The following is a 26050-nucleotide window of genomic DNA, read 5'->3' on the forward strand; positions in this document are numbered from 1 at the left end:
ATGCTCTAGTTGCTCACTTACAGCCGTGACAGTGTGATATACCTGCTTCCACCAAATATTCATTGAGGCCTGCAATATACCTGTTTCCACAAAATACTGATTAAGGGGTTTGATATACCAGTTTCCACCAAATATTGATTGAGGTCTACGATATACCTGCTTTCATAAAATACTGATTAAAGGGATTGTTCTACCTGCTTCCACCAAATATTGATTAATGCCTACGAGATACCTGCTTCCACAAAATTCTAAATAAGGGCTGTGATATACCTGCTTCCACCAAATGCTGATTGAGGGCTACGATATACCTGCTTTCTATAAATTCTGATTAAAGGGTTTGATATACATTTTTCCACCAAATATTGATTGAGGGCTTTGATATACCTGCTTTCACAAAATACCGATTAAGGTGATTGATATAACTACTACCACAAAATATTGATTGAGGCCTGCGAGTTACATGCTTCCATAAAATTCTGATTGAGGGCTGCGATATACCTGCTTCCACAAAATACTGATTAAGGGTTTCGAGAACTGTTTCCACCAAATATTGATTGAAGCCTGCGATATACCTTCTTCCACCAAATATTGATTATGGGGTTAATATTCTTGCTTCCAACAAATATTGATTGAGGCCTACGAGATACCTGCTTCAACAAAATATTGATTAAGGGGTTTGATATACCTGCTTCCACAAAATACTGATTAAGGGGTTCGATGTACCTGTTTCCACCAAATATTGATCGAGACCTATGATATACCTGCTTCCACAAAATACTGAATAAGGGGTTCGAAATACCTGTTTCCACCAAATATTGATTGAGGCCTATGATATACCTGCTTCCGCAAAATACTGATTAAGGGGGTTGATATACCTGCTTCCACCAAATATTGATTGAGGCCTGCGAGATACCTGCTTCTAAAAAATACAGATTAAGGTGTTTGATATACCTGCTTTAATCAAATACTGCTTGAAGGCTGCGAGATACCTGCTTCCACAAAATACTAATTAAGGGGATTGATATACCTGCCTTCACCAAATATTGATTGGAGCCTACGATATACCTTCCACAAAATACTGATTGAGGGCTGTTAAATTCCTGCTTCCACAAAATTGTGATTAAGGGGTTTAATATACCTGCTTCCACCAAATATTGATTGAGGCATGCGATATACCTGCTTCCATAAAATAATGATTAAGGGGTTTGATATACCTGTTTCCACACAATACTGATTGAGGGCTGAAATATACCTGCTTCCAAAAAATTGTGATTAAGGGGTTTAATATACCTGCTTCCAACAAATATTAATTGAGGCCTGCAATATACCTGCTTCCACAAAATAATGATTAAGGGGTTTGATATACCTGTTTCCACAAAATACTGATTAGGGGATTGATATACTTGCTTTATCCAAATATTGATTGAGGCCTACGAGATACCTGCTTCCACCAAATATTGATTAAGGGGTTTTATATACTTGTCTCCACCAAATATTGATTGAGGGCTGCAAAATACATACTTCCAGAAAAGACTGAGTAATGGGTTCAATATACCTGTTTCCACCAAATATTGATTGAGGGCTGCAAAATACATACTTCCATAAAATACTGAGTAAAGGGTTCAATATACCTGTTTCCACTAAATATTGATTGAGGCCTGCGATATACCTGCTTCTACAAAATACTAATAAAGGGGTTTGATATACCTGCTTCCACCAAATATTGACTGAGGCCTGTAATATACCTGCTTCCACAAAATACTGATAAAGGGGTTAGATATAACTGCTTCCACAAAATACTGATTGAGAGCTGCGATATACCTGCTTCCACAAAAAACTGCTTTTGGGGATTGGTATACCTACTTCCACCAAATATTGATATACCCGTTTCCACCAAATATTGATTGACGCCTATGATATACCTGCTTCCGCAAAATACTGATTAAGGGGGTTGATATACCTGCTTCCACCAAATATTGATTGAGGCCTGCGAGATACCTGCTTCTAAAAAATACAGATTAAGGTGTTTGATATACCTGCTTTAATCAAATACTGCTTGAGGGCTGCGAGATACCTGCTTCCACAAAATACTAATTAAGGGGATTGATATACCTGCCTTCACCAAATATTGATTGGAGCCTACGATATACCTTCTTCCACAAAATACTGATTGAGGGCTGTTATATTCCTGCTTCCACAAAATTGTGATTAAGGGGTTTAATATACTTGCTTCCACCAAATATTGATTGAGGCATGCGATATACCTGCTTCCATAAAATAATGATTAAGGGGTTTGATATACCTGTTTCCACACAATACTGATTGAGGGCTGCAATATACCTGCTTCCACAAAATTGTGATTAAGGGGATTAATATACCTGCTTCCACCAAATATTAATTGAGGCCTGTGATATACCTGCTTCCACAAAATACTGATTGAGGGCTATGATATACCGGTTTCCACAAAATTCTGATTAAGGGGTTCGATATACTTGTTTCTACCAAATATTGATTGAGGCCTGCGATGTACCTGCTTCCACAAAATACTGATTAAGGGGTTTGATATACCTGCTTCCACAAAATACTGATTGAGGGCTGCAATATACCTGCTTCCACAAAATACTGATTAAGGGGTTTGATATACCTGTTTCTACAAAATACTGATTGAGGACTGCGCTATACCTGCTTCCAAAAAATTATGATTAGGGGGCTTGAAATACCTGTTTCCACCAAATATTGATTGAGACCTGCGACATACCTGCTTCCACAAAATACTGATTAAGGGGTTTCGTATACCTGCTTCCAATAAATATTGATTGAGTCCTGCGATATACCTGCTTCCAAAAAACACTGATAAAGGGGTTTGATATACCCTTTTCCACCAAATATTGATTGAGATCTGCGATATACCTACTTCCACAAAATACTAATTAATGGGATTGACATACCTGCTTTCACAAACTATTGATTAAGGCCTGCGATATACCTGCTTTTACTAAATAATGATTAAGGGGTTAGATATAACTGAGTCTACAAAATACTGATTAAGGGGTGTGATATACCTGCTTTCACAATATTCTGATTAAAGGGATTGATATACCGGCTTCCACCAAATATTTATTGAAACCTGCGAGATTCCTGCTTCCGCAAAATACTGATTAAGGGCTGTGTTATATCTGCTTCCACAAAATTCACATTAAGGGGTTCGAGATACCTGTTTTCACCAAATATTGATTGAGGCCTGCGATATACCTGCTTTCACAAAATACTGATTAAGTGGTTAGATATACCTGCTTCCACAAAATACTGATTGATGGCTGCGATATACCTGTTTCCACAAAATACTGATTAAGGGGATTGATATACCTGCTTCCACCAAATATTGATAGAGGCCTGCGAGATACCTACTTCCACAAAATACTGATTATGGGGATTGATATACCTGTTTCCACAAAATATTGATTGAGGCCTACGAGATACCTGCTTCCACAAAATACTGATTAAGGGGATTGATATACCTGCTTTTACCAAACATTGATTGAGGCCTGCGATATACCTGCTTTCACAAAATACTAATTAAGGGGAATGATATACCTGTTTCCACCAAATATTGATCCAGGCCTGCGATATACCTGCTTTCACAAAATACTGATTAAGAAGATTGATATGCCTGTTTTTACCAAATATTGATTTAGGCCTACGATATACCTTCTTCCACAAAATACTGATTAATGAGATTGATATACCTGCTTCCACCAAATATTGATTGAGGCCTGCGATATACCTGCTTCCACAAAATACTAAATAAGGGGTTTGATATACCTGCTTCAACAAAATTCTGATTAAGAGGTTTGATATACCTGCTTCCACAAAATACTGATTCAGGGCTATGATATACCTGCTTCCACAAAATATTGATTTAAGGGGTCGATATACCTGTTTCCACCAAATATTGTTTGAGGCCTGCGATATACCTGCTTCCATAAAATACTGTTAAAGGGGTTTAATAATATCTGCTTCCACAAAATACTGATTGAGGGCTGCGATATATCTGCTTTCACAAAATACTGATAAATGGGTTCGATATACCTGTTTCCACCAAATATTAATTGAGGGCTGCGATATACCTGCTTCCACAAAATACTGATTAAGAGGATTGATATACCTGCTTCTACCAAACATTGATTGAGGCCTGCGATATACCTGCTTTCACAAAATACTGGTTATGGGGATTGATATACCTGCTTCTACCAAACATTGATTGAGGCCTGCGATATACCTGCTTTCACAAAATACTGGTTATGGGGATTGATATACCTGCTTCTACCAAACATTGATTGAGGCCTGCGATATACCTGCTTTCACAAAATACTGATTAAGGGGTTTGATGTAGCTGCTTCCACAAAATACTAGTTGAGGGCTGCGATATACCTGCTTCACCAAAATTCTGATTGAGGGCTACGATACACCTGCTTCCACAAAATACGAATTTAGGGGTTTGATATACCTTTTTCTACCAAATATTAATTGAGGCCTGCGATATACCTGCTTCCACAAACTACAAATTAAGGGGTTTGATATACCTGCTTCCATAAAATACTGATTGAGGGCTGCGATATACCTGCCTCCACAAAATACAAAATAAGGGGTTTGATATACCTACTTCCACCAAATACTGATTGAGGGCTGCGATATACCTACTTCCACAAAATAGTGATTAAGGGGATTGATATGCCTGCTTCAGCAAAATACTGATTGAGGCCTGTAATATACCTGCTTCCACAAAATACTGTTTAAGGGGTTAGATATAACTGCTTCCACAAAATACTGATTGAGAGCTGCGATATACCTGCTTCCACAAAAAACTGCTTTTGGGAATTTGTATACTTACTTCCACCAAATATTGATTGAGGCCTGTGAGATACCTGCTTCCACAAAATACTGATTGAGGGCTATGATATACCGGCTTCCACAAAATTCTGATTAAGGGGTTCAATATACCTGTTTCTACCAAATATTAATTGAGGCCTGCGATGTACCTGCTTCCACAAAATACTGATTAAGGGGTTTGATATACCTGCTTCCACAAAATACTGATTGAGGGCTGCAATATACCTGCTTCCACAAAATACTGATTAAGGGGTTTGATATACCTGTTTCTACAAAATACTGATTGAGGACTGCGCTATACCTGCTTCCAAAAAATTATGATTAGGGGGCTTGATATACCTGTTTCCACCAAATATTGATTGAGACCTGCGACATACCTGCTTCCACAAAATACTGATTAAGGGGTTTCATATACCTGCTTCCAATAAATATTGATTGAGTCCTGCGATATATACCTGCTTCCAAAAAACACTGATAAAGGGGTTTGATATACCCTTTTCCACCAAATATTGATTGAGACCTGCGATATACCTACTTCCACAAAATACCAATTAATAGGATTGACATACCTGCTTTCACAAACTATTGATTAAGGCCTGCGATATACCTGCTTTTACTAAATAATGATTAAGGGGTTAGATATAACTGAGTCTACAAAATACTGATTGAGGGCTGTGATATACCTGCTTTCACAATATTCTGATTAAAGGGATTGATATACCGGCTTCCACCAAATATTTATTGAAACCTGCGAGATTCCTGCTTCCGCAAAATACTGATTAACCACCTCAGCCCCCATGGCTTAAACACCCTGAAAGACCAGGCCACTTTTTACACTTCTGACCTACACTACTTTCACCGTTTATTGCTCGGTCATGCAACTTACCACCCAAATGAATTTTACCTCCTTTTCTTCTCACTAATAGAGCTTTCATTTGGTGGTATTTCATTGCTGCTGACATTTTTACTTTTTTTGTTATTAATCGAAATTTAATGATTTTTTTGCATAAAAATGACATTTTTCACTTTCAGTTGTAAAATTTTGCAAAAAAAAACGAGATCCATATATAAATTTTGCTCTAAATTTATTGTTCTACATGTCTTTGATAAAAAAAAAATGTTTGGGTAAAAAAAAAATGGTTTGGGTAAAAGTTATAGCGTTTACAAACTATGGTACAAAAATGTGAATGTCCGCTTTTTGAAGCAGCTCTGACTTTCTGAGCACCTGTCATGTTTCCTGAGGTTCTACAATGCCCAGACAGTACAAACACCCCACAAATGACCCCATTTCGGAAAGTAGACACCCTAAGGTATTTGCTGATGGGCATAGTGAGTTCATAGAACTTTTTATTTTTTGTCACAAGTTAGCGGAAAATGATGATTTATTTTTTTTTCTTACAAAGTCTCATATTCCACTAACTTGTGACAAAAAATAAAAACTTCCATGAACTCACTATGCCCATCAGCGAATACCTTGGGGTGTCTTCTTTCCAAAATGGGGTCACTTGTGGGGTAGTTATACTGCCCTGGCATTCTAGGGGCCCAAATGTGTGGTAAGGAGTTTGAAATCAAATTCTGTAAAAAATGACCAGTGAAATCCGAAAGGTGCTCTTTGGAATATGGGCCCCTTTGCCCACCTAGGCTGCAAAAAAGTGTCACACATCTGGTATCTCCGTATTCAGGAGAAGTTGGGGAATGTGTTTTGGGGTGTCATTTTACATATACCCATGCTGGGTGAGAGAAATATCTTGGCAAAAGACAACTTTTCCCATTTTTTTATACAAAGTTGGCATTTGACCAAGATATTTATCTCACCCAGCATGGGTATATGTAAAATGACACCCCAAAACACATTCCCCAACTTCTCCTGAATACGGAGATACCAGATGTGTGACACTTTTTTGCAGCCTAGGTGGGCAAAGAGGCCCATATTCCAAAGAGCACCTTTCGGATTTCACTGGTCATTTTTTACAGAATTTGATTTCAAACTCCTTACCACACATTTGGGCCCCTAGAATGCCAGGGCAGTATAACTACCCCACAAGTGACACCATTTTGGAAAGATGACACCCCAAGGTATTCGCTGATGGGCATAGTGAGTTCATGGAAGTTTTTATTTTTTGTCACAAGTTAGTGGAATATGAGACTTTGTAAGAAAAAAAAAAAGAAAAAAAAATCATCATTTTCCACTAACTTGTGACAAAAAATAAAAAATTCTAGGAACTCGCCATGCCCCTCATGGAATACCTTGGGGTGTCTTCTTTCCAAAATGGGGTCACTTGTGGGGTAGTTATACTGCACTGGCATTCTAGGGGCCCAAATGTGTGGTAAGGAGTTTGAAATCAAATTCTGTAAAAAATGACCAGTGAAATCCGAAAGGTGCTCTTTGGAATATGGGCCCCTTTGCCCACCTAGGCTGCAAAAAAATGTCACACATCTGGTATCTCCGTATTCAGGAGAAGTTGGGGAATGTGTTTTGGGGTGTCATTTTACATATACCCATGCTGGGTGAGAGAAATATCTTGGCAAAAGACAACTTTTCCCATTTTTTTATGCAAAGTTGGCATTTGACCAAGATATTTATCTCACCCAGCATGGGTATATGTAAAATGACACCCCAAAACACATTCCCCAACTTCTCCTGAATACGGAGATACCAGATGTGTGGCACTTTTTTGCAACCTAGGTGGGCAAAGGGGCCCATATTCCAAAGAGCACCTTTCGGATTTCACTGGTCATTTTTTACAGAATTTGATTTCAAACTCCTTACCACACATTTGGGCCCCTAGAATACCAGGGCAGTATAACTACCCCACAAGTGACCCCATTTTGGAAAGAAGACACCCCAAGGTATTCGCTGATGGGCATAGTGAGTTCATGGAAGTTTTTATTTTTTGTCACAAGTTAGTGGAATATGAGACTTTGTATGAAAAAATTTTTTAAAAAAAAACATAATTTTCCACTAACTTGTGACAAAAAATAAAAATTCTAGGAACTTGCCATGCCCCTCACGGAATACCTTGGGGTGTCTTCTTTCCAAAATGGTGTCACTTGTGGGGTAGTTATACTGCCCTGGCATTTTCCAGGGGCCCTAATGTGTGGTAAGTAGGTAAATGACCAGTGAAATCCGAAAGGTGCTCTTTGGAATGTGGGCCCCTTTGCCCACCTAGGCTGCAAAAAAGTGTCACACATGTGGTATCTCCGTATTCAGGAGAATTTGGGGAATGTGTTTTGGGGTGTCATTTTACATATACCCATGCTGGGTGAGAGAAATATCTTGGCAAAAGACAACTTTTCCCATTTTTTTATACAAAGTTGGCATTTGGCCAAGATATTTATCTCACCCAGCATGGGTATATGTAAAATGACACCCCAAAACACATTCCCCAACTTCTCCTGAATACGGAGATACCAGATGTGTGACACTTTTTTGCAGCCTAGGTGGGCAAAGGTGCCCAAATTCCTTTTAGGAGGGCATTTTTAGACATTTGGATACCAGACTTCTTCTCACGCTTTGGGGCCCCTAAAATGCCAGGGCAGTATAAATACCCAACATGTGACCCCATTTTGGAAAGAAGACACCCCAAGGTATTCAATGAGGGGCATGGCGAGTTCATAGAAAAAAATAAAATTTGGCACAAGTTAGCGGAAATTGATTGTTTTGATTTTTTTTCTCACAAAGTCTCCCTTTCCGCTAACTTGGGACAAAAATTTCAATCTTTCATGGACTCAATATGCCCCTCAGCGAATACCTTCGGTTGTCTTCTTTCCAAAATGGTGTTATTTGTGGGGTGTTTGTACTGCCCTGGCATTTGAGGGTCTCCGCAATCATTACATGTATGGCCGCATTAGGAGTTTCTGCTATTCTCCTTATATTGAGCATACGGGTAATGAGATTTTTTTTTTCCGTTCAGCCTCTGGGCTGAAAGAAAAAAATGAATGGCACAGATTTCTTCATTCGCATCAATCAATGTGGATGAAAAAATCTCTGCCAAAAAAAGAAAAAGGAGGGGTAAGGCGTCTGCCAGGACATAGGAGCTCCGCCCAACATCCATACCCACTTAGCTCGTATGCCCTGGCGAACCAGATTTCTCCATTCACATCAATCGATGTGGATGAATAAATCATTGCCGGGATTTTTTTTTTTTATATATACAAAGTGTATATGAACACCGCCACCTCCTCAGCTCATATGCCTCGGCAAACATATCTTTTACTGCAGAGGAGAAATCTCGTCTTGCAGCGCCGCATACACCGACTTGCGTGTAATCTGACAGCAGTGCAATGCTTCTGTCCGAATGCACATCAGTGCTGCAGCTAGTCGATCGGTTGGTCCACCTAGAAGGTAAAAAAAAAAAAAAACAGGCCGCAACGCAATAAATTTATTAACTTTTGAACAGAACATATAAACTTTTTTTAACTTTTTTAACTGAACGTTAACTTTTTTACTTACCGGTATTTTTTTTTTTGTTTAGTTTTTTTTACCTTTATAGAACAAACCTCTCCTTCCCCATGGGACAATGTGCAAAGCGCAAATCGCCCAAAGATGTGGCGAAGTACGTTATGCACTTTATCCCAGGTGAAAGGAGAGGTTTGCAGCAGCTGTGAGTAAAAGGGCCCTAATAGCCCTGTGTGCCTGTCCTGTGAGATGCAATCCCTATGCTAAGTGTACCTGTGTGTGGTACTTCCGGAAACACTCACCAAAGCATAGGGCAGGGTGGTCAGGACAGTCAGGACAGAAATAGCGGGTGTCACGCCTTATTCCACTCCTGCTACAGACACGACATCTTTTTCGGGGTGACGGTTGGGTTGAGGTACCAGGAACGACACTGGGGAAATGTCGCTCGTGTAGACGGCTAACTACACTGGTGGATGGGGCCACGGAACCTCCTGGATACAGGAGGTTCTCAATGATCTCTTCCTGGAATTTGAGGAAGGATCCTGTTCTCCCAGCCTTACTGTAGAGAACAAAACTATTATACAGCGCCAATTGAATTAAATATACAGACACCTTCTTATACCAGCGTCTGGTTCTGCGGGAAACTAAATACGGAGACAACATCTGGTCATTGAAGTCCACCCTTCCCATGAGCGCATTATAGTCGTGGACACAGAGGGGCTTTTCAATGACACGGGTTGCTCGCTCAATTTGTATTGTCGTGTCTGCGTGAATGGAGGAGAGCATGTAAACGTCATGCTTGTCTCTCCATTTCACCGCGAGCAGTTCTTCGTTACACAAGGCAGCCCTCTCCCCCCTTGCAAGACGGGTGGTAACGAGCCGTTGGGGGAAGCCCACGCGACTAGTTCGCGCGGTGCCACAGGCGCAAATCCGTTCTAGAAACAAATGCCTAAAGAGGGCCACACTTGTGTAGAAATTCTCCACATAAAGATGGTACCCCTTGCCGAATAAGGGTGACACCAAGTCCCAGACTGTCTTCCCACTGCTCCCCAGGTAGTCAGGGCAACCGACCGGCTCCAGGGTCTGATCTTTTCCCTCATAGATCCGAAATTTGTGGGTATAGCCTGTGGCCCTTTCACAGAGCTTATACAATTTGACCCTATACCGGGCACGCTTGCTTGGGATGTATTGTTTGAAGCCAAGGCGCCTGGTAAAATGTATTAGGGACTCGTCTACGCAGATGTTTTGCTCAGGGGTATACAAATCTGCAAATTTCTGGTTGAAGTGGTCTATGAGGGGCCGAATTTTGTGGAGCCGGTCAAAAGCTGGGTGGCCTCTGGGACGGGAGGTGGTGTTGTTGCTAAAATGCAGGAAACGGAGGATGGCCTCAAATCATGCCCTGGACATAGCAGCAGAGAACATGGGCATGTGATGAATCGGGTTCGTGGACCAATATGACCGCAATTCATGCTTATTAGTTAGACCCCTGTTGAAGAGAAGGCCCAAATTTTTTTTAAAACTGTTAAAATGAATAGATGACCATATGTAGGGTATAAGCTTCGAAGCTATATAGTCCAGCAAAGTCCACAAAATATTGCAATACCTGAAAAATAAATCACAATACGCACAGTGTTGGTGTGCAATTGATGGTATTAATTGTGATCCCTTAGGGATAAGTCCATAGATGTATCCAATTGATTGCTGTGCAAATATTGGAGGACTCAAATATTCCCGGAGTAGCTTAGGAGATCCACTTTGTAATTAAGATGTTCCAATAGACATCAGAAATTCAAGCCTTCATATATTTGTAGCTTGTAATAACAGCTTAGACGTTCTTACCTTCCTCTGTATCGAGGATCCGGGACGCTGGTGTTTGTTAGCGTCTTCCTCCTTGCCTCTCTAGCCGGCTTACCCGAAGTATCGCGGGAGTTTGAGCGAGACTTGCAACTTGGTCCGTGCTTGTAGCTCTTCCGGCTTGGTACAGAGGGAGGAATCTTACGGTCCTTGGCTCTTTAGTGCCGATGTTGGTTCGACTGTCCTGGATTCAATTTTCATAGCGTGGCCACGCTTATGACTGCGGAGGTACTGTTCCCAGGTATCTAATCCGGCCCAGACGCGTTTCGGGAATAAGCTATCCCTTCATCAGTGGTGATGAAGGGATAGCTTATTCCCGAAACGCGTCTGGGCCGGATTAGATACCTGGGAACAGTACCTCCGCAGTCATAAGCGTGGCCACGCTATGAAAATTGAATCCAGGACAGTCGAACCAACATCGGCACTAAAGAGCCAAGGACCGTAAGATTCCTCCCTCTGTACCAAGCCGGAAGAGCTACAAGCACGGACCAAGTTGCAAGTCTCGCTCAAACTCCCGCGATACTTCGGGTAAGCCGGCTAGAGAGGCAAGGAGGAAGACGCTAACAAACACCAGCGTCCCGGATCCTCGATACAGAGGAAGGTAAGAACGTCTAAGCTGTTATTACAAGCTACAAATATATGAAGGCTTGAATTTCTGATGTCTATTGGAACATCTTAATTACAAAGTGGATCTCCTAAGCTACTCCGGGAATATTTGAGTCCTCCAATATTTGCACAGCAATCAATTGGATACATCTATGGACTTATCCCTAAGGGATCACAATTAATACCATCAATTGCACACCAACACTGTGCGTATTGTGATTTATTTTTCAGGTATTGCAATATTTTGTGGACTTTGCTGGACTATATAGCTTCGAAGCTTATACCCTACATATGGTCATCTATTTATTTTAACAGTTTTAGCATTTTATCATTGTTTTATTTTCCCTGCATATACACGTGTATTACTATTGAGTGATTTAATTAAATTTTATTCACATGCCAAATTAAGTGTGCTCGCCTATTACTATAATTTGCATTTCCTTGTTTTGAGAGGGTGGGTGTCCCTCTAACTAGGCTAGCAGCACCTGTTCCTATATTTCGTTTGGAGTGAGCCACCATCTTTGACTTTTACAAAAAAAATTTAAGTTCGGAAATTTGGACTGGTTTCCACCGGAAAGGCTGGGCATAATAGCTTCCCGGGTTGACGGATATAAATTGTGTGGCATACCGGTTTGTCTCTGCCACGACTAAGTCCAAGAGCTCCGCAGTCAAGAACAGCTCAAAAAATCCCAGGGCCGAACCGATTTGAGCCGTCTCAACCCGAACTCCAGACTGGGCGGTGAAAGGGGGAACTAATGGTGCGGCTGAAGTTGGTGACTGCCAATCAGGGTTTGCCAGCACCTCAGGGATTCTAGGGGCTCTACGGGCCTGTCTGTGCGGTGGCTGCGACGGGGGTAACTACTGCACGTGCCACCGTACCAGCTTCAACTGCCCTTCTGGTGCTCTCCACGTCACCATGTTGTACGGCAGTGCTGGTACTAGGTCCAGGGAGGGCTGCGCTGCTGGTGTATGCCTCACCACGTGATCCGGCAGCGACAGCCCCACTCTGCTGCTCTTGAAGCTGATCCTGCATAACCTGTGGTCTAGCGACACGGGGCCTGGTACGCCTGGTGCTATCAGGGACCTCCACCTCCTCGTCCGAACTTTGGGTCAGAGAGCCACTGCTTCCCACAGGTTCATATTCTGACCCGCTAGATTCGTCAGATTCCCACTCCTCATCCGACTGGGTCAGAATCCTGTAGGTCTCTTCAGAAGAATACCCCCTGTTTGACATTTTGGACTACTAAATTTAGGGGTATTCCCTGAGACTACCCAAGAAAAAAAGCAAGCCTGTCTTACAAAGGGGAGGCTAGCGAAGTACCGGAGGCCGCTGCGGTTGATAAAAAATATCAAAACTGATTTTTTTATCGCCGCAGTGCGTGTAAAATGAATGTGCAGTGATAAAAAAAATATATATTTTTTGTCACTGCGGTGGGGCGGGCGTGGGTGAACGCACGTGTGGGCGACCGATCAGGCCTGATCGGGCAAACACTGCGTTTTGGGTGGAGGGCGAGCTAAGGTGACACTAATACAATTATAGATCTGACCGTGATCAGTTTTGATCACTTACAGATACTATAAAAGTACAAATGCTGATTAGCGATACGCGAATAAGTTACTGCGGTGCGGTGGGCTGGGCGCTAACTCACGCTAAACTACCTAACCAAGGGGCCTAAACTATCCCTAAAACCTAACAGTCAATACCAGTGGGAAAAAAAAAGGGACAGTTTACACTGATCACTTTTTTTCCTTTCACTAGTGATTGACAGGGGCGATCAAAGGGGTGATCAAAGGGTTAATTGGGGTGCAGGGGGGTGATCTGGGGCTAAGGTGTAGTGTTGGTGCTACTCACTGTGAAGTCTGCTCCTCTGCTGGATCCAACCGACGAAAAGGACCAGCAGAGGAGCAGAGAAGCCATATAACAGATCATATTTACTAATATGATCTGTTATATGGCTTGTGATTGGATTTTTTAAAAATCGCCAGCCTGCCAGCCAATGATCGTTGCTGGCAGGCTGGTGACGAACTTGTTCTTTAACTTTTGCTGGCCCGTGATGCGCATGCACGGGCCAGCTTTGAGCGAAATCTCGCGTCTCGCGAGATGACGCGTATATGCGTGACTCTGCGCAGCGCTGCCACCTCCGGAACGCGAATCTGCGTTAGGCGGTCCAGAGGTGGTTAAGGGCTGTGTTATATCTGCTTCCACAAAATTCACATTAAGGGGTTCGAGATACCTGTTTTCACCAAATATTGATTGAGGCCTGCGATATACCTGCTTTCACAAAATACTGATTAAGTGGTTAGATATACCTGCTTCCACAAAATACTGATTGATGGCTGCGATATACCTGTTTCCACAAAATACTCATTAAGGGGATTGATATACCTGCTTCCACCAAATATTGATAGAGGCCTGCGAGATACCTACTTCCACAAAATACTGATTGAGGGCTGCGTTATATCTGCTTCCACAAAATTCTGATTAAGGGGTTCGTTATACCTGTTTCCACCAAATATTGATTGAGGCCTGCAATATACCTGCTTCCACCAAATATTGATTAAGGGGTTTGATATATCTGCTTCTACAAAATACTGATTGAGGGCTACAATATGCCTGATTCCACAAAATACTGATTAAGGGGTTCGATATACCTGTCTCCACCAAATATTAATTGAGGCCTGCGATATACCTGCTTCCACAAAATATTGATTAAGGGGTTTGATATACCTGCTTCCGCCAAATATTGATTGAGGCCTGCGATATACCTGCCTCCACAAAATACTAATTAAGGGGTTTGATATACCTGTTTCCACCAAATATTGATTGAGGCCTGCGAGATACCTACTTCCACAAAATACTAAATAAGGGGTTTGATATACCTATTTCCACCAAATACTGATTGAGGGCTGTGATATACTTGCTTCCACAGAATACTGTTTAAGGGGTTCGATATACCTTTTTCCACCAAATATTGATTGAGGCCTTCAATATACCTGCTTTCTTAAATTATTGATTAAGGGGTATAATATACCGACTTCCACAAAATACTGATTAAGGGGATTGATATGCCTGCCTTCACCAAATATTAATGGAGGCCTATGATATACCTGCTTCCGCAAAACACTGATTAAGGGGTTTGATATACCTGCTTCCACAAAATATTGATTGAGGCCTGCGCGATAACTGCTTCCACAAAATACTGATTGAGGGCTGTGATATACCTGCTTCCACAAAATACCGATTAAGGGGCTTGATATAACTGCTTACACCAAATATTGATTGAGGCCTACGATATACCTCCTTCCACAAAATTCTGATTAAGGGGTTTGATATACCTGCTACCACAAAATACTTATTAAGGGGTTTGATATACCTGTTTCCACCAAATATTAATTGAGGACTGTGTTAGCGGTTTTTCTTCAGGCAGGTTTATGCTGGTTATATGATGAGGCATCAGACCTCCAACCCGTGAACATTTCCCTGTAAAATGAATATCCGATTTGCTCTGATCAGGAGATACAACAGCCCAGACTGAACTTAGGTTGTTAAATATCTGAAATCTGTATTTCACAGCACATACTTATAGGGCATTTGGGGGTGTGAACATAGTGTCTAGATACAACTGAATTTTTGTTAAACAATACTGATATCTGCTATATACAATACATGAAAAGGGTTATTTTACATGTTGAACAGGTTTACTCTACATGCTAATACATTTAATGACTTGTCATAGGTTGCTGTCATTGTATGTGAGGTGTGATTTTAAATAGCCTTTTGTTAAGGGAGGCTGTTATTGTGTCAAGCAACTGGCAAAGGGTGTGAGATGTGCTAATTCAGGGTACTGCATTCCACGAGAGATGAGGCTTGTATAAACTATGTATAATCTGTGATGTATCAATAGTAAAATTATGAAAAATCCCTTTCAGCCTGCGATATACCTTCTTCCACAAAATACTGATTAAGGGGTTTGATATACCTGATTCCACAAAATATTGATTGAGGCCTGCAATATATTTGCTTCCACAAAATACCAATTAAGGGAAATAATATATTTGTTTCCACCAAATATTGATTGAGGCCTGCGAGATACCTACTTCCACAAAATATTAAATAAGGGTTTTGATATACCTACTTCCACCAAATAATGATTGAGGCCTTCGATATACCTGCTTTCACAAAATATTGATTAAGGGGTCTGATATACATTTTTCCACCAAATTTTGATTGAGGCCTGCGATATACCTACTTCCACAAAATACTTATTAAAGGGATTGATATTTCTGCTTCCCCCAAATATTATTTAAAGCCTGCGAGATACCTGATTCCAGAAAATACTGATTGATGGCTGTGATATACCTGGTTCTACAAAATATTGATTAAGGGGATCGATAAACACCAATTATTGATTGAGGCCTAAGATATACCTGCTTCCACAAAATACTGATTAAGGAGTTTAGTATACCTGCTTCCACAAAATACTGATTAAGGAGTTTAGTATACCTTCTTCCAAAATACTGATTGAGGGCTACGATATATCTGCTTCCACAAAATACTGATTAAGAGGTTTGATATACCTGCTTCCAACAAATATTGATTAAGGGGATTTATATACCGTATTTTTCACCCTATAAGACTCACCGGCCCATAAGATGCACCTAGGTTTTTGGGGAGGAAAATAAGAAAATAAATATTTTTAACCAAAAGGTGTGCTTTTGGTGGGTTTGGAACTAATGGTGGTCTGTGGATGGTACTATTACTGGAGATCTGTGGATGACGGACACTGTTATGGGGGGATCTGTGGATGACGGACCCTGTTAAGGGGGGATCCCCATGACGGACACTGTTATGGGGATCTGTGGATGACGGACACTATTATGGGGGGATCTGTGGATGACGGACACTGTTACAGGGGGGATCTGTGGATGACGGACACTGTTACAGGGGGGATCTGTGGATGATGGACACTGTTACAGGGGGGATCTGTGGCTGGCACTGTTACAGGGGGGATCTGTGGATGGCACTGTTACAGGGGGGATCCTTGGATGGCACTGTTACAGGGGGGATCTGTGGATGGCACTGTTACAGGGGGGATCTGTAGATGGCACTGTTACAGGGGGGATCTGTGGATGGCACTGTTACAGGGGGGATCTGTGGGTGGCACTGTTACAGGGGGGATCTGTGGATGGCACTGTTACAGGTGGGATCTGTGGATGGCACTGTTACAGGTGGGATCTGTGGATGGCACTGTTACAGGGGGGATCTGTGGATGGCACTGTTACAGAGGGATCTGTGGATGGCACTGTTACAGGGGGGATCTGTGGATGGCACTGTTATATATGTGCCATCCACAGACCCCCCACCCCATAACAGTGCCATCCACAGACCCCCCAGCCCATAACAGTGCCATCCACAGACCCCCCCACCCCTAACTGTGCCATCCACGGATGTTATCCACAGATCGCCCCCCCCGCCACCGCCCCCCCCCCCAAGATACAAATATAAAATGTCTTATTCAATTAAAAATTATTACACATGCCCCCTCACTCCTAATAGTACCTTACATCCTATTCCGGCACGTCACTCACTAACGTCACTTGCCTGCGCCGCCTGTTTCATTCACAAAGTAGGCGGCGCAGGCACGTGACATCAGGGAGTTACGCTGCCGTCTGCCCGGCCTGCCTGCCGGCATTGTACAGAAGATATTAAGAATAGGATGTAAGGTACTATTAGGAGTGAGGGGGCATGTGTAATAATTTTTAATTGAATAAGACATTTTATATTAGTATACCAGAGTGGCGGGGCTATAGTACACTGACTGCACCGCCCCGCCGCTATTGCCTGCCCCCAGCTCCTCCTCCCAGTCCCTCCCCCGGCCCCCACTCGCTCGTACATCGCATCCAGCGATGTTAAACTGTCAGCATTCGCCCCATAAGACGCAGGGGCATTTTTGGGGGGGGGGGGAGTGCGTCTTATGGGGTGAAAAATACGGTACGTGTTTCCACAAAATATTTATTGAGGCCTGCGATATACCTGGTTTCACAAAATACTGATAAAGGCGATTGATATGCCTGCCTCTACTAAATATTGATTAAGGCCTACGAGATACCTGCTTTCACTAAATACTGATTAAGGGGTTTGATATACCTGTTTCCACCAAATATTGATTGAGAGGTGCGACATACCTGTTTCAACCAAATATTAATTGAGGCCTATGATATACCTGCTTCCACAAAATACTAGTTAAGGTTTTTTTTATGCCTGCTTCCACAAAATACTGATTAAGGGGTTCGATGTACCTGTTTACACCAAATTTTGATTAAGGCCTGCGATATATCTGCTTCCACAAAATATTGATTAAGGGGTTTGATACACCTGCTTCCTCCAAATATTGATTGAGGCCTACGAGATACCTACTTCCACAAAATACTGATTAAGGGTTTGAGATACCTGCTTCCACAAAATATTGATTGAGGCCTCCAATATACCTGCTTCCACAAAATAGTGATTAAGGGGTTTGATAAAAATGCTTCCACCAAATATTGATCGAGGCTTACAATATTCCTGCGTCCACAAAATACTGATTAAGGGGTTTGATATATCTCCTTCCACAAAATACTGAATAAGGGGATTGATTTATCTGTTTCCACAAAATATTGATTGAGGCCTACGAGATACCTGCTTCCACAAAATACTAATTAAGGGGATTGATATACCTGCTTCTACCAAACATTGATTGAGGCCTGCGATATACCTGCTTCCACAAAATACTGATTAATGGGATTGATATACCTGCTTCCACCAAATATTGATTGAGGCCTGCGATATACCTGCTTCCACAAAATACTAAATAAGGGGTTTGATATACCTGCTTTTACAAAATACTGATTGAGATCTGGGATGTACTTGCTTCCACAAAATACTGATTAAGGGGTTCGATATACCCGTTTCCACCAAATATTGATTGAGGCCTGCGATATACCTGCTTCAACAAAATTCTGATTAAGGGGTTTGATATACCTTCTTCCACAAAATACTGATTCAGGGCTATGATATACCTGCTTCCACAAAATATTGATTTAAGGGGTTCGATATACCTGTTTCCACCAAATATTGTTTGAGGCCTGCGATATACCTGCTTCCATAAAATACTGTTAAAGGGGTTTAATAATATCTGCTTCCACAAAATACTGATTGAGGGCTGCGATATATCTGCTTTCACAAAATACTGATAAATGGGTTCGATATACCTGTTTCCACCAAATATTAATTGAGGACTGCGATATACCTGCTTCCACAAAATACTGATTAAGAGGATTGATATACCTGCTTCTACCAAACATTGATTGAGGCCTGCGATATACCTGCTTTCACAAAATACTGATTAAGGGGATTGATATACCTGCTTCTACCAAACATTGATTGAGGCCTGCGATATACCTGCTTTCACAAAATACTGATTAAGAAGTTTGATGTAGCTGCTTCCACAAAATACTAGTTGAGGGCTGCGATATACCTGCTTCACCAAAATTCTGATTGAGGGCTACGATACACCTGCTTCCACAAAATACGAATTTAGGGGTTTGATATACCTTTTTCTACCAAATATTAATTGAGGCCTGCGATATACCTGCTTCCACAAACTACTAATTAAGGGGTTTGATATACCTGCTTCCATAAAATACTGATTGAGGGCTGCGATATACTTGCTTCCACAAAATACTGATTAAGGGTTTTGATATACCAGCTTCCACAAAATACTGATTGAGGGCTAAGATATACCCGATTCCCCAAAATACTGATCAAGGGGTTCGATTTACCTGATTCCACAAAATACTGATTAAGGGGTTCAATATACCTGCTTCCACATAATACTGATTAAGGGGTTTGATATACCTGATTTTACTAAATACTGATTGAGCGCTGCAATATGCCTGATTCCACAAAATACTAATTAAGGGTTCGATATACCTGCCTCCACCAAATATTGATTGAGGCCTGCGATATACCTGCTTCCACAAAATATTGATTAAGGGGTTTGATATACCTGCTTTTGCCAAATATTGATTGAGGCCTGCGATATACCGGCTTCCACAAAATACAAAATAAGGGGTTTGATATACCTACTTCCACCAAATACTGATTGAGGGCTGCGATATACCTACTTCCACAAAATAGTGATTAAGGGGATTGATATGCCTGCTTCAGCAAAATACTGATTGAGGCCTGTAATATACCTGCTTCCACAAAATACTGTTTAAGGGGTTAGATATAACTGCTTCCACAAAATACTGATTGAGAGCTGCGATATACCTGCTTCCACAAAAAACTGCTTTTGGGGATTTGTATACCTACTTCCACCAAATATTCATTGAGGCCTGTGAGATACCTGCTTCCACAAAATACTGATTGAGGGCTATGATATACCGGCTTCCACAAAATTCTGATTAAGGGGTTCAATATACCTGTTTCTACCAAATATTAATTGAGGCCTGCGATGTACCTGCTTCCACAAAATACTGATTAAGGGGTTTGATATACCTGCTTCCACAAAATACTGATTGAGGGCTGCAATATACCTGCTTCCACAAAATACTGATTAAGGGGTTTGATATACCTGTTTCCACCAAATATTGATTGAGACCTGCGACATACCTGCTTCCACAAAATACTGATTAAGGGGTTTCATATACCTGCTTCCAATAAATATTGATTGAGTCCTGCGATATACCTGCTTCCAAAAAACACTGATAAAGGGGTTTGATATACCCTTTTCCACCAAATATTGATTGAGACCTGCGATATACCTACTTCCACAAAATACCAATTAATGAGATTGACATACCTGCTTTCACAAACTATTGATTAAGGCCTGCGATATACCTGCTTTTACTAAATAATGATTAAGGGGTAAGATATAACTGAGTCTACAAAATACTGATTGAGGGCTGTGATATACCTGCTTTCATAATATTCTGAATAAAGGGATTGATATACCGGCTTCCACCAAATATTTATTGAAACCTGCGAGATTCCTGCTTCCGCAAAATACTGATTAAGGGCTGTGTTATATCTGCTTCCACAAAATTCACATTAAGGGGTTCGAGATACCTGTTTTCACCAAATATTGATTGAGGCCTGCGATATACCTGCTTTCACAAAATACTGATCAAGTGGTTAGATATACCTGCTTCCACAAAATACTGATTGATGGCTGCGATATACCTGTTTCCACAAAATACTGATTAAGGGGATTGATATACCTGCTTCCACCAAATACTGATAGAGGCCTGCGAGATACCTACTTCCACAAAATACTGATTGAGGGCTGCGTTATATCTGCTTCCACAAAATTCTGATTAAGGGGTTCGTTATACCTGTTTCCACCAAATATTGATTGAGACCTGCAATATACCTGCTTCCACCAAATATTGATTAAGGGGTTTGATATATCTGCTTCTACAAAATACTGATTGAGGGCTGCAATATGCCTGATTCCACAAAATACTGATTAAGGGGTTCGATATACCTGCCTCCACCAAATATTGATTGAGGCCTGCGATATACCTGCTTCCACAAAATATTGATTAAGGGGTTTGATATACCTGCTTCCGCCAAATATTGATTGAGGCCTGCGATATACCTGCCTCCACAAAATACTAATTAAGGGGTTTGATATACCTGTTTCCACCAAATATTGATTGAGGCCTGCGAGATACCTACTTCCACAAAATACTAAATAAGGGGTTTGATATACCTATTTCCACCAAATACTGATTGAGGGCTGTGATATACTTGCTTTTACAGAATACTGTTTAAGGGGTTCGATATACCTTTTTCCACCAAATATTGATTGAGGCCTTCAATATACCTGCTTTCTTAAATTATTGATTAAGGGGTATAATATACCGACTTCCACAAAATACTGATTAAGGGGATTGATATGCCTGCCTTAACCAAATATTAATGGAGGCCTATGATATACCTGCTTCCACAAAATACTGATTAAGGAGTTTAGTATACCTGCTTCCATAAAATACTGATTAAGGAGTTTAGTATACCTGCTTCCACAAAATACTGATTAAGGAGTTTAGTATACCTTCTTCTAAAATACTGATTGAGGGCTACGATATATCTGCTTCCACAAAATACTCATTAAGAGGTTTGATATACCTGCTTCCAACAAATATTGATTAAGGGGTTTTATATACCGTATTTTTCGCCCTATAAGATGCACCGGCCCATAAGATGCACCTAGGTTTTTGGGGAGGAAAATAAGAAAATAAATATTTTTAACCAAAAGGTGTGCTTTTGGTGGGTTTGGAACTAATGGTGGTCTGTGGATGGTACTATTACTGGAGATCTGTGGATGACGGACACTGTTATGGGGGGATCTGTGGATGACGGACACTGTTATGGGGGGATCTGTGGATGACGGACACTGTTATGGGGATCTGTGGATGACGGACACTGTTATGGGGGGGATCTGTGGATGACGGACACTGTTACAGGGGGGATCTGTGGATGACGGACACTGTTACAGGGGGATCTGTGGATGACGGACACTGTTACAGGGGGGATCTGTGGCTGGCACTGTTACAGGGGGATCTGTGGATGGCACTGTTACAGGGGGGATCCTTGGATGACACTGTTACAGGGGGGATCTGTGGATGGCACTGTTACAGGGAGGATCTGTGGATGGCACTGTTACAGGGGGGATCTGTGGATGGCACTGTTACAGGGGGGATCCTTGGATGGCACTGTTACAGGGGGGATCTGTGGATGGCACTGTTACAGGGAGGATCTGTGGCTGGCACTGTTACAGGGGGATCTGTGGATGGCACTGTTACAGGGGGGATCCTTGGATGGCACTGTTACAGGGGGGATCTGTGGATGGCACTGTTACAGGGAGGATCTGTGGATGGCACTGTTACAGGGGGGATCTATGGATGGCACTGTTACAGGGGGGATCTGTGGATGGCACTGTTACAGGGGGGATCTGTGGATGGCACTGTTACAGGCGGGATCTGTGGATGGCACTGTTACAGGGGGGATCTGTGGATGGCACTGTTACAGGGGGATTCTGTGGATGGCACTGGTACAGGGGGGATCTGTGGATGGCACTGTTATATATGTATATAGTGGAAAACCGGCACTCTACATCTATCAATAATACTAAAGAGGCAATCTACACAGGTGATAGTAAAAAATATATATTTATTTTTAGGAGGATGAGTTTAAGAATGGAGAGTAGGAGTAGACGTTCTAAAATTGTAGAAGTTCTAAAAAATGGGGTACTCAAGGATAAAAATGATGATCTGCAATATGCGGCAGTGGGGGTGCACAGTGAAAAAATGTGCAAGGTGGTGATATGACAATGCTGTGATTGTCTAGTGATGATTTCCCCCTTTCAGTAGATACAATAAGTGGCTGTGTCCATTAGTATGCAGTCCATAAAAAATTGTCTTTATGTATTACCAGTGTTGGTCACATAGAAAAAATATAGAAAAATATATAATATATGGATAGAACAATAAAAGAATAAAAAAGGTAAAAATATATATAAGTGGTATATCAGTCGGGTGCTGTACTTAGTGTGGCGTCCCACACATTTAGTAAAGGCTTCACCCTAACTGTTTACCTTCTTTATGGGGTATGGATATCCTGGCTGTTGGAGCGGCCTTACAGCGCTCAGCGGTGTCTGTTTTCCCGGTCTTCTCGGCGTGCCGCGAGTGTGTGACGTCACTTCTCTGGCGTCTCGCGTGTCTTTGCCGGATTTGGTATTGGGATTTTCGCTGGTGGTCTTTTCGATCCAGGGGACTTGGATGGAATCGGTAATGTGGAAGCGCTTCCAAAATAAAGTTCTTAGCAGGTTTTTTAGAGTGAAGCACCAGACGCGTTTCGAAGGACTAAGCTGCCTTCTTCTTCAGCCCACTGATGAAGAAGGCAGCTTAGTCCTTCGAAACGCGTCTGGTGACTTCCCTCTAAAAAACTGCTAAGAACTTTATTTTGGAAGCGCTTCCACATTATCGATTCCATCCAAGTCCCCTGGATAGAAAAGACCACCAGCGAAAATCACAATACCAAATCCGGCAAAGACACGCGAGACGCCAGAGAAGTGACGTCACACACGCGCGGCACGCCAAGAAGACCGGGAAAACAGACACCGCTGAGCGCTGTAAGGCCGCTCCAACAGCCAGGATATCCATACCCCACAAAGAAGGTAAACAGTCAGGGTGCAGCCTTTACTAAATGTGTGAGACGCCACACTAAGTACAGCACCCGACTGATATACCACTTATATATATTTTTACCTTTTTTATTCTTTTATTGTTCTATCCATATATTATATATTTTTCTATATTTTTTCTATGTGACCAACACTGGTAATACATAAAGACAATTTTTTATGGACTGCATACTAATGGACACAGCCACTTATTATATCTACTGAAAGGGGGAAATCATCACTAGACAATCACAGCATTGTCATATCCCCACCTTGCACATTTTTTCACTGTGCACCCCCACTGCCGCATATTGCAGATCATCATTTTTATCCTTGAGTACCCCATTTTTTAGAACTTCTACAATTTTAGAACGTCTACTCCTACTCTCCATTCTTAAACTCATCCTCCTAAAAATAAATATATATTTTTTACTATCACCTGTGTAGATTGCCTCTTTAGTATTATTGATAGATGTAGAGTGCCGGTTTTCCACTATATACCTTTATTGCTATAAACTACTTTCCTGATTGGGTGAATCAGTCCAGAACCAGAGCCCCTACACATTGCAGTGATCAGGTGAGCCACCAATAACCCACCTTTTTCTACTGTTATATATGTGCCATCCACAGACCCCCCACCCCATAACAGTGCCATCCACAGACCCCCCAGCCCATAACAGTGCCATCCACAGACCCCCCCACCCCTTAACTGTGCCATCCACGGATGTTATCCACAGATCGCCCCCCCCCCGCCACCACCCCCCCCCCAAGATAGAAATATAAAATGTCTTATTCAATTAAAAATTATTACACATGCCCCCTCACTCCTAATAGTACCTTACATCCTATTCCTAATAGCTTCTGTACAATTCCGGCAGGCAGGCCGGGCGGCCGGCGCGTCACTCACTAACGTCACTTGCCTGCGCCGCCTGTTTCATTCACAAAGTAGGCGGTGCAGGCACGTGACATCAGGGAGTTACGCTGCCGTCTGCCCGGCCTGCCTGCCGGCATTGTACAGAAGCTATTAGGAATAGGATGTAAGGTACTATTAGGAGTGAGGGGGCATGTGTAATAATTTTTAATTGAATAAGACATTTTATATTAGTATACCGGAGTGGCGGGGCGGGGCTATAGTACACTGACTGCACCGCCCCGCCGCTATTGCCTGCCCCCAGCTCCTCCTCCCAGTCCCTCCCCCGGCCCCCACTCGCTCGTACATCGCATCCAGCGATGTTAAACTGTCAGCATTGGCCCATAAGACGCAGGGGCATTTCCCCCCCATTTTTTTTGGGGGGGGAAAGTGCGTCTTATGGGGTGAAAAATACGGTACGTGTTTCCACAAAATATTTATTGAGGCCTGCGATATACCTGGTTTCACAAAATACTGATAAAGGCGATTGATATGCCTGCCTCTACTAAATATTGATTAAGGCCTACGAGATACCTGCTTTCACAAAATACTGATTAAGGGGTTTGATATACCTGTTTCCACCAAATATTGATTGAGAGGTGCGACATACCTGTTTCAACCAAATATTAATTGAGGCCTATGATATACCTGCTTCCACAAAATACTAGTTAAGGTTTTTTTATGCCTGCTTCCACAAAATACTGATTAAGGGGTTCGATGTACCTGTTTACACCAAAATTTTGATTAAGGCCTGCGATATATCTGCTTCCACAAAATATTGATTAAGGGGTTTGATACACCTGCTTCCACCAAATATTGATTGAGGCCTACGAGATACCTACTTCCACAAAATACTGATTAAGGGTTTGAGATACCTGCTTCCACAAAATATTGATTGAGGCCTCCAATATACCTGCTTCCACAAAATAGTGATTAAGGGGTTTGATAAAAATGTTTCCACCAAATATTGATTGAGGCTTACAATATTCCTGCGTCCACAAAATACTGATTAAGGGGTTTGATATATCTCCTTCCACAAAATACTGAATAAGGGGATTGATTTACCTGTTTCCACAAAATATTGATTGAGGCCTACGAGATACCTGCTTCCACAAAATACTGATTAAGGGGATTGATATACCTGCTTCTACCAAACATTGA

The sequence above is a fragment of the Bufo bufo genome, chromosome 9, assembly GCF_905171765.1.
Source record: "Bufo bufo chromosome 9, aBufBuf1.1, whole genome shotgun sequence".
Lineage (NCBI taxonomy): Eukaryota > Metazoa > Chordata > Amphibia > Anura > Bufonidae > Bufo > Bufo bufo.